Consider the following 15,096-nt stretch of genomic DNA (forward strand, 5'->3'; position numbering starts at 1 on the left):
TTTTATTCAAATCTGGACTTCCAGGCATGAAGGTGGCACCTTTCTGGCTTTGTTTGAGCTCTTCTGTCACCCGATGGCTAAATGTCTGCCCAAATATGCAACTGTCGGCAGATGCAGAGATTAAGTGAGAGTTGTGGTCGAAAGTGAGAGCAACCGCTACCTCTGAATGCCGGCTGATCATGCAAACACAATCTCCTGCGAGACAAACAAAAGAGTCTAGTTAAAAATGTTAATTGGAAAAACAGTTGCAAATACATTAAAGCAATTTAAAAACTGATGCAGAAAAAATGCAAACTTGTAAAAGGCCAGTATTGTGAAATTCCTACCATGAGTAAATTTGCTAGACATACATTTAGTCATTTGACATGAATAAAACATGTTTGATTGAATTAAGTGGAAATGCTTATTAATATTGTATAACTGCAAATTGCTTTTCAATTTTCTCAACAAATGCAAACCAACACTGACCTGTGGTGTACGGGAGGACATAGATGTTTTTATCAACACACGAGGTTGCAACAAGCGTTTTGCACCAAAGATGTCATATTCGGTTAAATTGCAGCTGCACGCAACTAGCACTGAATCATCGATGAATAAAATCCACAATTAGAATGGCTGGGTTTAAAATTTTGTGGATTTGCTTACTCACAATGTCCATTTCAGCCATCGAGTGTTTCTCAATGTAATGTTGTTCTCAACTGATGTCAGTTGTAGTAGTAAAGAGACTTGTCTGTTCCACAGCTCATTAGTCGAAACTGTAATTATAAATCTGATTTAGACCAAGAATTGTCAGCATCAAGATTAAACAACTATGCTCTCTGTTAAACAACATAATGAGACTAAAACACAAAAATCACAAAAGTGGTACAAATACAAATGCAGCTGAAAACTGGACACTTTCACTGTGACTGATATATATATAAATATATAATTAAAAAAGCTTAGGCAAAGCAAAATGCAATGTACAAAGAAAGGTTCGGAAAAAAGTCAGATTTTTAAATGTTACACATTTGGTTCAAAGGCAAATCACTTAAACATGCGTGTTTCATTTTCCAAATTTACCCTTGTTTACTTGTATGATTTAAATTCCAGCGTTTTAATGCAGTTTATTGTAGTTCGTGTAAATGATACTTAGTGCATTGAATTTACATTTTGTGTCAACTGGGTCGAATTAGCCAAATGGACGGAATATAATCATCAGTAAACATGTGAACACATCGATCTCTACTCGCGCTTGCAAGCATCGAACCACAGTGAGAATAATCCATGCTTAATATATCCCCGTCATGTGACGAAATAAATGATATCCTCTTAAACGTCATAAGGTCGTACACACTAAAAACAAATGATTGGTTGTCATAAAAAACGGAAAACTATTTAGTCTTGAGGATTACAAAAAAAAACAAATCCAAAATAACAACTTAAAACCAAATTCCAAATTTACTGTGGCTTGGAAAAACAAGCTAAAATAGGTGCAGCCTAGAAACCAGCGATGAAATTACTGATGCATATTTATGATAGAGTGTTAAATTGTGTGCAGAATTCCCCAATGTGCCCAGACATAAAGATGACTACAAATTGAATTAGGAAGTATGTTGAATACATACTGCTGGATACTCCCACTCCTGTCGCCAACCACATGTGTTTGCCGTCATTATGAACAGAAATTCAACGTGCTTCAACCGATGTTTTAGTGTCCGTGAAGTGTTTCTCCATACTTTCCAATAGAATTGTGTGTTTCAGAACCTACAAATATTTAATAACTAACTTATTGCTCGTTCAATACATATATCCTACAAACAGCCACAATATATAAGGTTCGTACACATGTTTGGTCATCGATTTTCCAAATCCTGACTCTGCCGTCATTTGAAACCGAAACAAAACAGCTGACTCAGCACAATCAGAAAGAGTCTGCAAAAACACCATAAGGAAGAAACTATTATTACATGTAAACAGGGTTTTGTGCCCCAGTGATTTAAATCAGTGACAAAAACAAAACAAGAATTTGACTAAATAAATTAAATCACAAAGACTTTTCTGAATTTGGTTTACATTTATAATTCCACTGTTATAATTAGTGTGGAGCAGACAATTTACACTCATGAGACATGATTACAGCAGCTGACGTTACAACATTTCATTCATTTTCAGCCACTACTGATGATATTTGAATAGTTATAGTATGTCTATTGACATAAGCCTATATACTTTTTGTTATGAATTATGTAATGATCTCCATGGATGTGAGGGGTACAGAAACTGACGATGCTTTTTTTGAGCACATTTAACATTAAAAAAAATCACTAAAAAATGATCAGTCACTGTTTTTAAGTATTTTGGATATCGAAGAGCAGTGTGTCCCGATTAATAACATTTATTGTTTACAATTGTCTTTTGTGATGAAATATAATTTTTTTAGTGATGTAACTTCAATATATGTATGTTACAAAGACAAACCTTGATTTCCTAGACACACGAGCTGTGAAACCTGGAAACTGAAGTGACATTTGATTTTTCAAAATCCATCACATCAGTTATAACAAGTGAGTAATTAGAAAATACAAGATGCAGCCACATGTTGTAGACATCTACTGACATCGCAAGCACTTCATAACCTCTGCAAGAATCCAATTGTAAGTTCAAAATAATTAATGTAAAAATATATTAAACAATATGCATGGATCTGTTCATAAATTTAGTCATAAAAATAAAAGCTCAAATAGATGTAAATGCAACATGGTTTATTATTTTATAACTGCTTCTGCAAATGCTCATGCCCACATCAGTGATATTGAGGCAAGTTGCTTTTTATGTCTACTTGGGCCGTTATTTTTCTCATTAAATATGTAAAAATTTTGAAACTAACTTTTACCAAAATACGACTTCTTATCAGGCAGCAAAAGCAAAAGCAAAAGCACGATTTTGTCTTTAATCTTCATAATTTTGCGACAAAACGACCGAAAACAGTCTCAACTTTAAAGATGAAAATTTTTCGCCACGTCTGTTTACAAACAGCTGATCGCTGATGACGCAATGTTTATTTTCACAGCTGTTCAATAAATATGTTTCGCGCTCAATAATTTTCGGAAATAAATGCACATTAACGAACTTCTGAACTTGCAATTCCATCAAGGCGTAAAAGTTTAACTTGTAAATCACTTGTGCAGCAAAAAAACGCAATCTACTATCGTTCTTGGACCAATGAAACGTTACTTCTTTATTTGAGTTTGCATTCGGCAAAAGGTTATCACGCGGTCAAATTATTAGGAAAAATAATTTATTACCCATTCATTGGCACAAAACAAAATCGGAGATAGCCAGCAGTAGCTCAATTTCGGCACTGGAAACTTCTCGAAATATTTTACGTCATAACTAACCACTGAAATCATATGTGGCAAACTCATGAATTATTGCGTCACGTTAATTAGATTCAGAAAACATTACTAATAAATTTTTTAAACAACTGCGGTAAATTAAAACACCAAATTTTATTATAACTCCAAAAGTGCAATTTTTTCCCCAAATTCATGCCGCAATTGATAACAAAGTATTTTTTTATGGTATCACTTTTCATGACATGGTCGTTAGTGCGTGACCAAATTTCCACAAAAAGCTTGTCAACAAACATTTTTTGACAAATCTCAACGTTTACATGTGATTTTATGGATTCCTTTTATTCTACGTTTAAATAAATCTCTGTCTGCCTTATCAAGTAACAGCACAAACATAATAAAGAGATATTTTACACAATGCAAAACAACACGGAAGGATCTAAAAGAAAACTTTATTTACGCCAAAAATATGCACCAGATTTTGAACACAAGCGAAAGCATACATAATAGGATCCACTAAAATAGGACATTTCATTTACTAGAACCATGCCTTCTACAAAACACATCTTCTATTAAAACTATTTCAGCAACCTTACTGTCTGAGGCGATGCAATGTCAAATGTTTTCAAGCAGGAAGGTTTGTGAAATCAAGGGACACACTAATGAACATATACAGCAATTAGGCTACAAATACAAAGTAGAAACAACTTTAACAATTGGTGCAAAAAACATAGGGATTTATATCTACATAAGTTAGCCTGTTTGAATCAAAACATAAAAATAACAGCTTGAATTTAAATGTAACATGTCTTATCTTATGTTACCTTCTGAGACCAACACATTACACCCAAAATCAAAAACGGAAAGACACAATCCCACTATACGCACACATGGCTTAAAGAGTGTAAATTTGTAAAGTATATTCTATGACCGGCTTCAATTAAACAGCTTTAAAAACCTACAGTGAAGAAAAAGGTGCAAAACCAGGGGTTTCCGTACTTTGCCATAACACAAAACACTTGCTGTAAAAAAATTGCATACCCGACACATTAAACCATCAATGCTCTGGTGGATAATCTTGAAAATACCAGATAAAAGTGTGTGTGTGTGTGTGTGTGTGGGGGGGGGGACAAAGAAAATAATCCATCAATAAATCCAAGCTATGACTCAAATGTTGGTATGTATGTGTCCTTCTGCTACTGTGCAAGCCTGAAATAAGAATACAAAAAGACATTTAGAAATGAAATCAAAGTTTAAAATGTATATGTGGCTTTGCCAAGCATATACTAGTCAAAAATATTTAGCCCCAAGGGTCAGCCTACACTTGCCTAAGAAAATTGGTTTCCAGGCCAAACATAAACAGCTTAGCAATGTGACTTAGTTGTTTTTAGAAACTAACACTGCCTATTACTTAGGTGAAATATATATGTCTAAATAAAACAGTGGACGACTTCAGGCTTGTCAAAGTTTTTAGTCTGTCACATATTTGTAAAGTTAAATCCCAACATCCCACCTTTTCTTTGTGTAATTTATCTCCCATTTCCCCAGTTCAGGTAAAGGTAACCCTGACTCATCGTTGGACAACTGCTTAGTCACTCACTTTGACAACAATGACTCATCAGCATTTTGTTGCTCAGCATCTGAAAAAGCAATTGTAAGTTCTTAAAAAGCCAAACAAAATAAATGCAAACCAGCAAAATGCATAAAAATGTTGACACTTCTTTACAAATTAAATTTGCATAATGAAGTTTGTACTGATGTGTGTAATAAGAAAAACAATAAAGGAATCATAATAAAAAAAGTGTATTCTGAATGTCAATAAATATGATAATAGTAACATATCAAACCAGCCAAAACAGTGGTCATTCTGTTTAAATCAAGGAACAAAAATCAAGATACAACAAACGATTATAAGTTTAAATATGTGATAAAATAAAATTATTTCAGAAAACATAAATAATATCTTTCTTAATGCAGGATATTTTCTGGGATCATTACCAAAGCAACTCTGCAAACACCTCAACTAACGGACAAATCATTTGGAAACCGCAGCAACAGACATTACCCGGATTGTTGTGAAATGTGAAAGTTGAAGTGTCGTCAAACTCATCACTGAACGGGATGTCAACATTACTAGGATGCGTCGAATCATCGATTATTTCCTATGTGAACTAGTCGTTTGTAGCAAAATATGAGGTTTTATTCAAATCTGGACTTCCAGGCATGAAGGTGGCACCTTTCTGGCTTTGTTTGAGCTCTTCTGTCACCCGATGGCTAAATGTCTGCCCAAATATGCAACTGTCGGCAGATGCAGAGATTAAGTGAGAGTTGTGGTCGAAAGTGAGAGCAACCGCTACCTCTGAATGCCGGCTGATCATGCAAACACAATCTCCTGCGAGACAAACAAAAGATTCTTGTTAAAAATGTTAATTGGAAAAACAGTTGCAAATACATTAAAGCAATTTAAAAACTGATGCAGAAAAAATGCAAACTTGTAAAAGGCCAGTATTGTGAAATTCCTACCATGAGTAAATTTGCTAGACATACATTTAGTCATTTGACATGAATAAAACATGTTTGATTGAATTAAGTGGAAATGCTTATTAATATTGTATAACTGCAAATTGCTTTTCAATTTTCTCAACAAATGCAAACCAACACTGACCTGTGGTGTACGGGAGGACATAGATGTTTTTATCAACACACGAGGTTGCAACAAGTGTTTTGCACCAAAGATGTCATATTCGGTTAAATTGCAGCTGCACGCAACTAGCACTGAATCATCGATGAATAAAATCCACAATTAGAATGGCTGGGTTTAAAATTTTGTGGATTTGCTTACTCAACAATGTCCATTTCAGCCATCGAGTGTTTCTCAATGTAATGTTGTTCTCAACTGATGTCAGTTGTAGTAGTAAAGAGACTTGTCTGTTCCACAGCTCATTAGTCGAAACTGTAATTATAAATCTGATTTAGACCAAGAATTGTCAGCATCAAGATTAAACAACTATGCTCTCTGTTAAACAACATAATGAGACTAAAACACAAAAATCACAAAAACAAATGCAGCTGAAAACTGGACACTTTCACTGTGACTGATATATATATATATATAATTAAAAAAGCTTAGGCAAAGCAAAATGCAATGTACAAAGAAAGGTTCGGAAAAAAGTCAGATTTTTAAATGTGACACATTTGGTTCAAAGGCAAATCACTTAAACATGCCTGTTTCATTTTCCAAATTTACCCTTGTTTACTTGTATGATTTAAATTCCAGCGTTTTAATGCAGTTTATTGTAGTTCGTGTAAATGATACTTAGTGCATTGAATTTACATTTTGTGTCAACTGGGTCGAATTAGCCAAATGGACGGAATAGAATCATCAGTAAACATGTGAACACATCGATCTCTACTCGCGCTTGCAAGCATCGAACCACGGTGAGAATAATCCATGCTTAATATATCCCCGTCGTGTGACAAAATAAATGATATCCTCTTAAACGTCATAAGGTCGTACACACTAAAAACAAATGATTGGTTGTCATAAAAAACGCAAAACTATTTAGTCTTAAGGATTACAAAAAAACAAATCCAAAATAACAACTTAAAACCAAATTCCAAATTTACTGTGGCTTGGAAAAACAAGCTAAAATAGGTGCAGCCTAGAAACCAGCGATGAAATTACTGATGCATATTTATGATAGAGTGTTAAATTGTGTGCAGAATTCCCCAATGTGCCCAGACATAAAGATGACTACAAATTGAATTAGGAAGTATGTTGAATACATACTGCTGGATACTCCCACTCCTGTCGCCAACCACATGTGTTTGCCGTCATTATGAACAGAAATGCAACGTGCTTCAAACGATGTTTTAGTGTCCGTGGAGTGTTTCTCCATACTTTCCAATAGAATTGTGTGTTTCAGAACCTACAAATATTTAATAACTAACTTATTGCTCGTTCAATACATATATCCTACAAACAGCCACAATATATAAGGTTCGTACAAATGTTAGGTCATCGATTTTCCAAATCCTGACTCTGCCGTCATTTGAAACCGAAACAAAACAGCTGACTCAGCACAATCAGAAAGAGTCTGCAAAAACACCATAAGGAAGAAACTATTATTACATGTAAACAGGGTTTTGTGCCCCAGTGATTTAAATCAGTGACAAAAACAAAACAAGAATTTGACCAAATAAATTAAATCAGAAAGACTTTTCTGAATTTGGTTTACATTTATAATTCCACTGTTATAATTAGTGTGGAGCAGACAATTTACACTCATGAGACATGATTACAGCAGCTGACGTTACAACATTTCATTCATTTTCAGCCACTACTGATGATATTTGAATAGTTATAGTATGTCTATTGACATAAGCTTATATACTTTTTGTTATGAATTATGTAATGATCTCCATGGATGTGAGGGGTACAGAAACTGACGATGCTTTTTTTGAGCACATTTAACATTAAAAAAAATCACTAAAAAATGATCAGTCACTGTTTTTAAGTATTTTGGATATCGAAGAGCAGTGTGTCCCGATTAATAACATTTATTGTTTACAATTGTCTTTTGTGATGAAATATAATTTTTTTAGTGATGTAACTTCAATATATGTATGTTACAAAGACAAACCTTGATTTCCTAGACACACGAGCTGTGAAACCTGGAAATTGAAGTGACATTTGATTTTTCAAAATCCATCACATCAGTTATAACAAGTGAGTAATTAGAAAATACAAGATGCAGCCACATGTTGTAGACATCTACTGACATCGCAAGCACTTCATAACCTCTGCAAGAATCCAATTGTAAGTTCAAAATAATTAATGTAAAAATATATTAAACAATATGCATGGATCTGTTCATAAATTTAGTCATAAAAATAAAAGCTCAAATAGATGTAAATGCAACATGGTTTATTATTTTATAACTGCTTCTGCAAATGCTCATGCCCACATCAGTGATATTGAGGCAAGTTGCTTTTTATGTCTACTTGGGCCGTTATTTTTCTCATTAAATATGTAAAAATTTTGAAACTAACTTTTACCAAAATACGACTTCTTATCAGGCAGCAAAAGCAAAAGCACGATTTTGTCTTTAATCTTCATAATTTTGCGACAAAACGACCGAAAACAGTCTCAACTTTAAAGATGAAAATTTTTCGCCACGTCTGTTTACAAACAGCTGATCGCTGATGACGCAATGTTTATTTTCACAGCTGTTCAATAAATATGTTTCGCGCTCAATAATTTTCGGAAATAAATGCACATTAACGAACTTCTGAACTTGCAATTCCATCAAGGCGTAAAAGTTTAACTTGTAAATCACTTGTGCAGCAAAAAAACGCAATCTACTATCGTTCTTGGACCAATGAAACGTTACTTCTTTATTTGAGTTTGCATTCGGCAAAAGGTTATCACGCGGTCAAATTATTAGGAAAAATAATTTATTACCCATTCATTGGCACAAAACAAAACCGGAGATAGCCAGCAATAGCTGAATTTCGGCACTGGAAATTTCTGAAAAAATGTTACGTCATAACTAACCACTGAAATCATATTTGGCCAACTCATGAATTATTGCGTCACGTTAATTAGATTCAGAAAACATTACTAATAAATTTTTTAAACAACTGCGGTAAATTAAAACACCAAATTTTATTATAACTCCAAAAGTGCAATTTTTTCCCCAAATTCATGCCGCAATTGATAACAAAGTATTTTTTTATGGTATCACTTTTCATGACATGGTCGTTAGTGCGTGACCAAATTTCCACAAAAAGCTTGTCAACAAACATTTTTTGACAAATCTCAACGTTTACATGTGATTTTATGGATTCCTTTTATTCTACGTTTAAATAAATCTCTGTCTGCCTTATCAAGTAACAGCACAAACATAATAAAGATATATTTTACACAATGCAAAACAACACGGAAGGATCTAAAAGAAAACTTTATTTACGCCAAAAACATGCACCAGATTTTGAACACAAGCGAAAGCATACATAATAGGATCCACTAAAATAGGACATTTCATTTACTGGAACCATGCCTTCTACAAAACACATCTTCTATTAAAACTATTTCAGCAACCTTACTGTCTGAGGCGATGCAATGTCAAATGTTTTCAAGCAGGAAGGTTTGTGAAATCAAGGGACACACTAATGAACATATACAGCAATTAGGCTACAAATACAAAGTAGAAACAACTTTAACAATTGGTGCAAAAAACATAGGGATTTATATCTACATAAGTTAGCCTGTTTGAATCAAAACATAAAAATAACAGCTTGAATTTAAATGTAACATGTCTTATCTTATGTTACCTTCTGAGACCAACACATTACACCCAAAATCAAAAACGGAAAGACACAATCCCACTATACGCACACATGGCTTAAAGAGTGTAAATTTGTAAAGTATATTCTATGACCGGCTTCAATTAAACAGCTTTAAAAACCTACAGTGAAGAAAAAGGTGCAAAACCAGGGGTTTCCGTACTTTGCCATAACACAAAACACTTGCTGTAAAAAAAATGCATACCCGACACATTAAACCATCAATGCTCTGGTGGATAATCTTGAAAATACCAGATAAAAGTGTGTGTGTGTGTGTGGGGGGGGGGGGGGGACAAAGAAAATAATCCATCAGTAAATCCAAGCTATGACTCAAATGTTGGTATGTATGTGTCCTTCTGCTACTGTGCAAGCCTGAAATAAGAATACAAAAAGACATTTAGAAATGAAATCAAAGTTTAAAATGTATATGTGGCTTTGCCAAGCATATACTAGTCAAAAATATTTAGCCCCAAGGGTCAGCCTACACTTGCCTAAGAAAATTGGTTTCCAGGCCAAACATAAACAGCTTAGCAATGTGACTTAGTTGTTTTTAGAAACTAACACTGTCTATTACTTAGGTGAAATATATATGTCTAAATAAAACAGTGGACGACTTCAGGCTTGTCAAAGTTTTTAGTCTGTCACATATTTGTAAAGTTAAATCCCAACATCCCACCTTTTCTTTGTGTAATTTATCTCCCATTTCCCCAGTTCAGGTAAAGGTAACCCTGACTCATCGTTGGACAACTGCTTAGTCACTCACTTTGACAACAATGACTCATCAGCATTTTGTTGCTCAGCATCTGAAAAAGCAATTGTAAGTTCTTAAAAAGCCAAACAAAATAAATACAAACCAGCAAAATGCATAAAAATGTTGACACTTCTTTACAAATTAAATTTGCATAATGAAGTTTGTACTGATGTGTGTAATAAGAAAAACAATAAAGGAATCATAATAAAAAAAGTGTATTCTGAATGTCAATAAATATGATAATAGTAACATATCAAACCAGCCAAAACAGTGGTCATTCTGTTTAAATCAAGGAACAAAAATCAAGATACAACAAACGATTATAAGTTTAAATATGTGATAAAATAAAATTATTTCAGAAAACATAAATAATATCTTTCTTAATGCAGGATATTTTCTGGGATCATTACCAAAGCAACTCTGCAAACACCTCAACTAACGGACAAATCATTTGGAAACCGCAGCAACAGACATTACCCGGATTGTTGTGAAATGTGAAAGTTGAAGTGTCGTCAAACTCATCACTGAACGGGATGTCAACATTACTAGGATGCGTCGAATCATCGATTATTTCCTATGTGAACTAGTCGTTTGTAGCAAAATATGAGGTTTTATTCAAATCTGGACTTCCAGGCATGAAGGTGGCACCTTTCTGGCTTTGTTTGAGCTCTTCTGTCACCCGATGGCTAAATGTCTGCCCAAATATGCAACTGTCGGCAGATGCAGAGATTAAGTGAGAGTTGTGGTCGAAAGTGAGAGCAACCGCTACCTCTGAATGCCGGCTGATCATGCAAACACAATCTCCTGCGAGACAAACAAAAGAGTCTAGTTAAAAATGTTAATTGGAAAAACAGTTGCAAATACATTAAAGCAATTTAAAAACTGATGCAGAAAAAATGCAAACTTGTAAAAGGCCAGTATTGTGAAATTCCTACCATGAGTAAATTTGCTAGACATACATTTAGTCATTTGACATGAATAAAACATGTTTGATTGAATTAAGTGGAAATGCTTATTAATATTGTATAACTGCAAATTGCTTTTCAATTTTCTCAACAAATGCAAACCAACACTGACCTGTGGTGTACGGGAGGACATAGATGTTTTTATCAACACACGAGGTTGCAACAAGCGTTTTGCACCAAAGATGTCATATTCGGTTAAATTGCAGCTGCACGCAACTAGCACTGAATCATCGATGAATAAAATCCACAATTAGAATGGCTGGGTTTAAAATTTTGTGGATTTGCTTACTCAACAATGTCCATTTCAGCCATCGAGTGTTTCTCAATGTAATGTTGTTCTCAACTGATGTCAGTTGTAGTAGTAAAGAGACTTGTCTGTTCCACAGCTCATTAGTCGAAACTGTAATTATAAATCTGATTTAGACCAAGAATTGTCAGCATCAAGATTAAACAACTATGCTCTCTGTTAAACAACATAATGAGACTAAAACACAAAAATCACAAAAGTGGTACAAATACAAATGCAGCTGAAAACTGGACACTTTCACTGTGACTGATATATATATAAATATATAATTAAAAAAGCTTAGGCAAAGCAAAATGCAATGTACAAAGAAAGGTTCGGAAAAAAGTCAGATTTTTAAATGTTACACATTTGGTTCAAAGGCAAATCACTTAAACATGCCTGTTTCATTTTCCAAATTTACCCTTGTTTACTTGTATGATTTAAATTCCAGCGTTTTAATGCAGTTTATTGTAGTTCGTGTAAATGATACTTAGTGCATTGAATTTACATTTTGTGTCAACTGGGTCGAATTAGCCAAATGGACGGAATATAATCATCAGTAAACATGTGAACACATCGATCTCTACTCGCGCTTGCAAGCATCGAACCACAGTGAGAATAATCCATGCTTAATATATCCCCGTCATGTGACGAAATAAATGATATCCTCTTAAACGTCATAAGGTCGTACACACTAAAAACAAATGATTGGTTGTCATAAAAAACGGAAAACTATTTAGTCTTGAGGATTACAAAAAAAAACAAATCCAAAATAACAACTTAAAACCAAATTCCAAATTTACTGTGGCTTGGAAAAACAAGCTAAAATAGGTGCAGCCTAGAAACCAGCGATGAAATTACTGATGCATATTTATGATAGAGTGTTAAATTGTGTGCAGAATTCCCCAATGTGCCCAGACATAAAGATGACTACAAATTGAATTAGGAAGTATGTTGAATACATACTGCTGGATACTCCCACTCCTGTCGCCAACCACATGTGTTTGCCGTCATTATGAACAGAAATTCAACGTGCTTCAACCGATGTTTTAGTGTCCGTGAAGTGTTTCTCCATACTTTCCAATAGAATTGTGTGTTTCAGAACCTACAAATATTTAATAACTAACTTATTGCTCGTTCAATACATATATCCTACAAACAGCCACAATATATAAGGTTCGTACACATGTTTGGTCATCGATTTTCCAAATCCTGACTCTGCCGTCATTTGAAACCGAAACAAAACAGCTGACTCAGCACAATCAGAAAGAGTCTGCAAAAACACCATAAGGAAGAAACTATTATTACATGTAAACAGGGTTTTGTGCCCCAGTGATTTAAATCAGTGACAAAAACAAAACAAGAATTTGACTAAATAAATTAAATCACAAAGACTTTTCTGAATTTGGTTTACATTTATAATTCCACTGTTATAATTAGTGTGGAGCAGACAATTTACACTCATGAGACATGATTACAGCAGCTGACGTTACAACATTTCATTCATTTTCAGCCACTACTGATGATATTTGAATAGTTATAGTATGTCTATTGACATAAGCCTATATACTTTTTGTTATGAATTATGTAATGATCTCCATGGATGTGAGGGGTACAGAAACTGACGATGCTTTTTTTGAGCACATTTAACATTAAAAAAAATCACTAAAAAATGATCAGTCACTGTTTTTAAGTATTTTGGATATCGAAGAGCAGTGTGTCCCGATTAATAACATTTATTGTTTACAATTGTCTTTTGTGATGAAATATAATTTTTTTAGTGATGTAACTTCAATATATGTATGTTACAAAGACAAACCTTGATTTCCTAGACACACGAGCTGTGAAACCTGGAAACTGAAGTGACATTTGATTTTTCAAAATCCATCACATCAGTTATAACAAGTGAGTAATTAGAAAATACAAGATGCAGCCACATGTTGTAGACATCTACTGACATCGCAAGCACTTCATAACCTCTGCAAGAATCCAATTGTAAGTTCAAAATAATTAATGTAAAAATATATTAAACAATATGCATGGATCTGTTCATAAATTTAGTCATAAAAATAAAAGCTCAAATAGATGTAAATGCAACATGGTTTATTATTTTATAACTGCTTCTGCAAATGCTCATGCCCACATCAGTGATATTGAGGCAAGTTGCTTTTTATGTCTACTTGGGCCGTTATTTTTCTCATTAAATATGTAAAAATTTTGAAACTAACTTTTACCAAAATACGACTTCTTATCAGGCAGCAAAAGCAAAAGCAAAAGCACGATTTTGTCTTTAATCTTCATAATTTTGCGACAAAACGACCGAAAACAGTCTCAACTTTAAAGATGAAAATTTTTCGCCACGTCTGTTTACAAACAGCTGATCGCTGATGACGCAATGTTTATTTTCACAGCTGTTCAATAAATATGTTTCGCGCTCAATAATTTTCGGAAATAAATGCACATTAACGAACTTCTGAACTTGCAATTCCATCAAGGCGTAAAAGTTTAACTTGTAAATCACTTGTGCAGCAAAAAAACGCAATCTACTATCGTTCTTGGACCAATGAAACGTTACTTCTTTATTTGAGTTTGCATTCGGCAAAAGGTTATCACGCGGTCAAATTATTAGGAAAAATAATTTATTACCCATTCATTGGCACAAAACAAAATCGGAGATAGCCAGCAGTAGCTCAATTTCGGCACTGGAAACTTCTCGAAATATTTTACGTCATAACTAACCACTGAAATCATATGTGGCCAACTCATGAATTATTGCGTCACGTTAATTAGATTCAGAAAACATTACTAATAAATTTTTTAAACAACTGCGGTAAATTAAAACACCAAATTTTATTATAACTCCAAAAGTGCAATTTTTTCCCCAAATTCATGCCGCAATTGATAACAAAGTATTTTTTTATGGTATCACTTTTCATGACATGGTCGTTAGTGCGTGACCAAATTTCCACAAAAAGCTTGTCAACAAACATTTTTTGACAAATCTCAACGTTTACATGTGATTTTATGGATTCCTTTTATTCTACGTTTAAATAAATCTCTGTCTGCCTTATCAAGTAACAGCACAAACATAATAAAGATATATTTTACACAATGCAAAACAACACGGAAGGATCTAAAAGAAAACTTTATTTACGCCAAAAATATGCACCAGATTTTGAACACAAGCGAAAGCATACATAATAGGATCCACTAAAATAGGACATTTCATTTACTAGAACCATGCCTTCTACAAAACACATCTTCTATTAAAACTATTTCAGCAACCTTACTGTCTGAGGCGATGCAATGTCAAATGTTTTCAAGCAGGAAGGTTTGTGAAATCAAGGGACACACTAATGAACATATACAGCAATTAGGCTACAAATACAAAGTAGAAACAACTTTAACAAT

At 33.8% G+C, this 15,096-nt stretch overlaps 2 long non-coding RNA genes across 5 annotated transcripts; both read right to left on the minus strand.

Moving 5' to 3' along the window:
* Positions 1–1,341: 1,341 nt before the first annotated feature.
* On the minus strand, positions 1,342–3,305 carry LOC145233493 (uncharacterized). The gene is made up of 3 exons (XR_013861130.1): positions 2,461–3,305; positions 1,826–1,914; positions 1,342–1,746 (listed from the first exon to the last, which is right to left on the minus strand). It is a non-coding gene; the product is annotated as an uncharacterized LOC145233493 (long non-coding RNA).
* Positions 3,306–3,700: 395 nt separating this feature from the next.
* LOC145232931 (uncharacterized) lies at positions 3,701–14,340 on the minus strand. Of its 4 annotated transcripts, XR_013860966.1 has the most exons (16): positions 13,920–14,340; positions 13,505–13,664; positions 12,870–12,958; positions 12,652–12,790; positions 12,194–12,379; positions 11,512–11,799; positions 10,912–11,238; positions 10,360–10,486; positions 7,979–10,055; positions 7,344–7,432; positions 7,126–7,264; positions 6,670–6,855; positions 6,001–6,288; positions 5,401–5,727; positions 4,849–4,975; positions 3,701–4,544 (listed from the first exon to the last, which is right to left on the minus strand). It is a non-coding gene; the product is annotated as an uncharacterized LOC145232931 (long non-coding RNA). The 4 variants fall into 4 exon arrangements; XR_013860965.1 differs by having other exon boundaries at positions 13,505–14,339; XR_013860968.1 differs by lacking the exon at positions 12,870–12,958 and having other exon boundaries at positions 13,505–14,339.
* Between the last annotated feature and the right edge of the window lie 756 nt (positions 14,341–15,096).

This window comes from Phallusia mammillata, chromosome 6 (genome assembly GCF_965637545.1).
Source record: "Phallusia mammillata chromosome 6, kaPhaMamm4.hap1.1, whole genome shotgun sequence".
NCBI lineage: Eukaryota > Metazoa > Chordata > Ascidiacea > Phlebobranchia > Ascidiidae > Phallusia > Phallusia mammillata.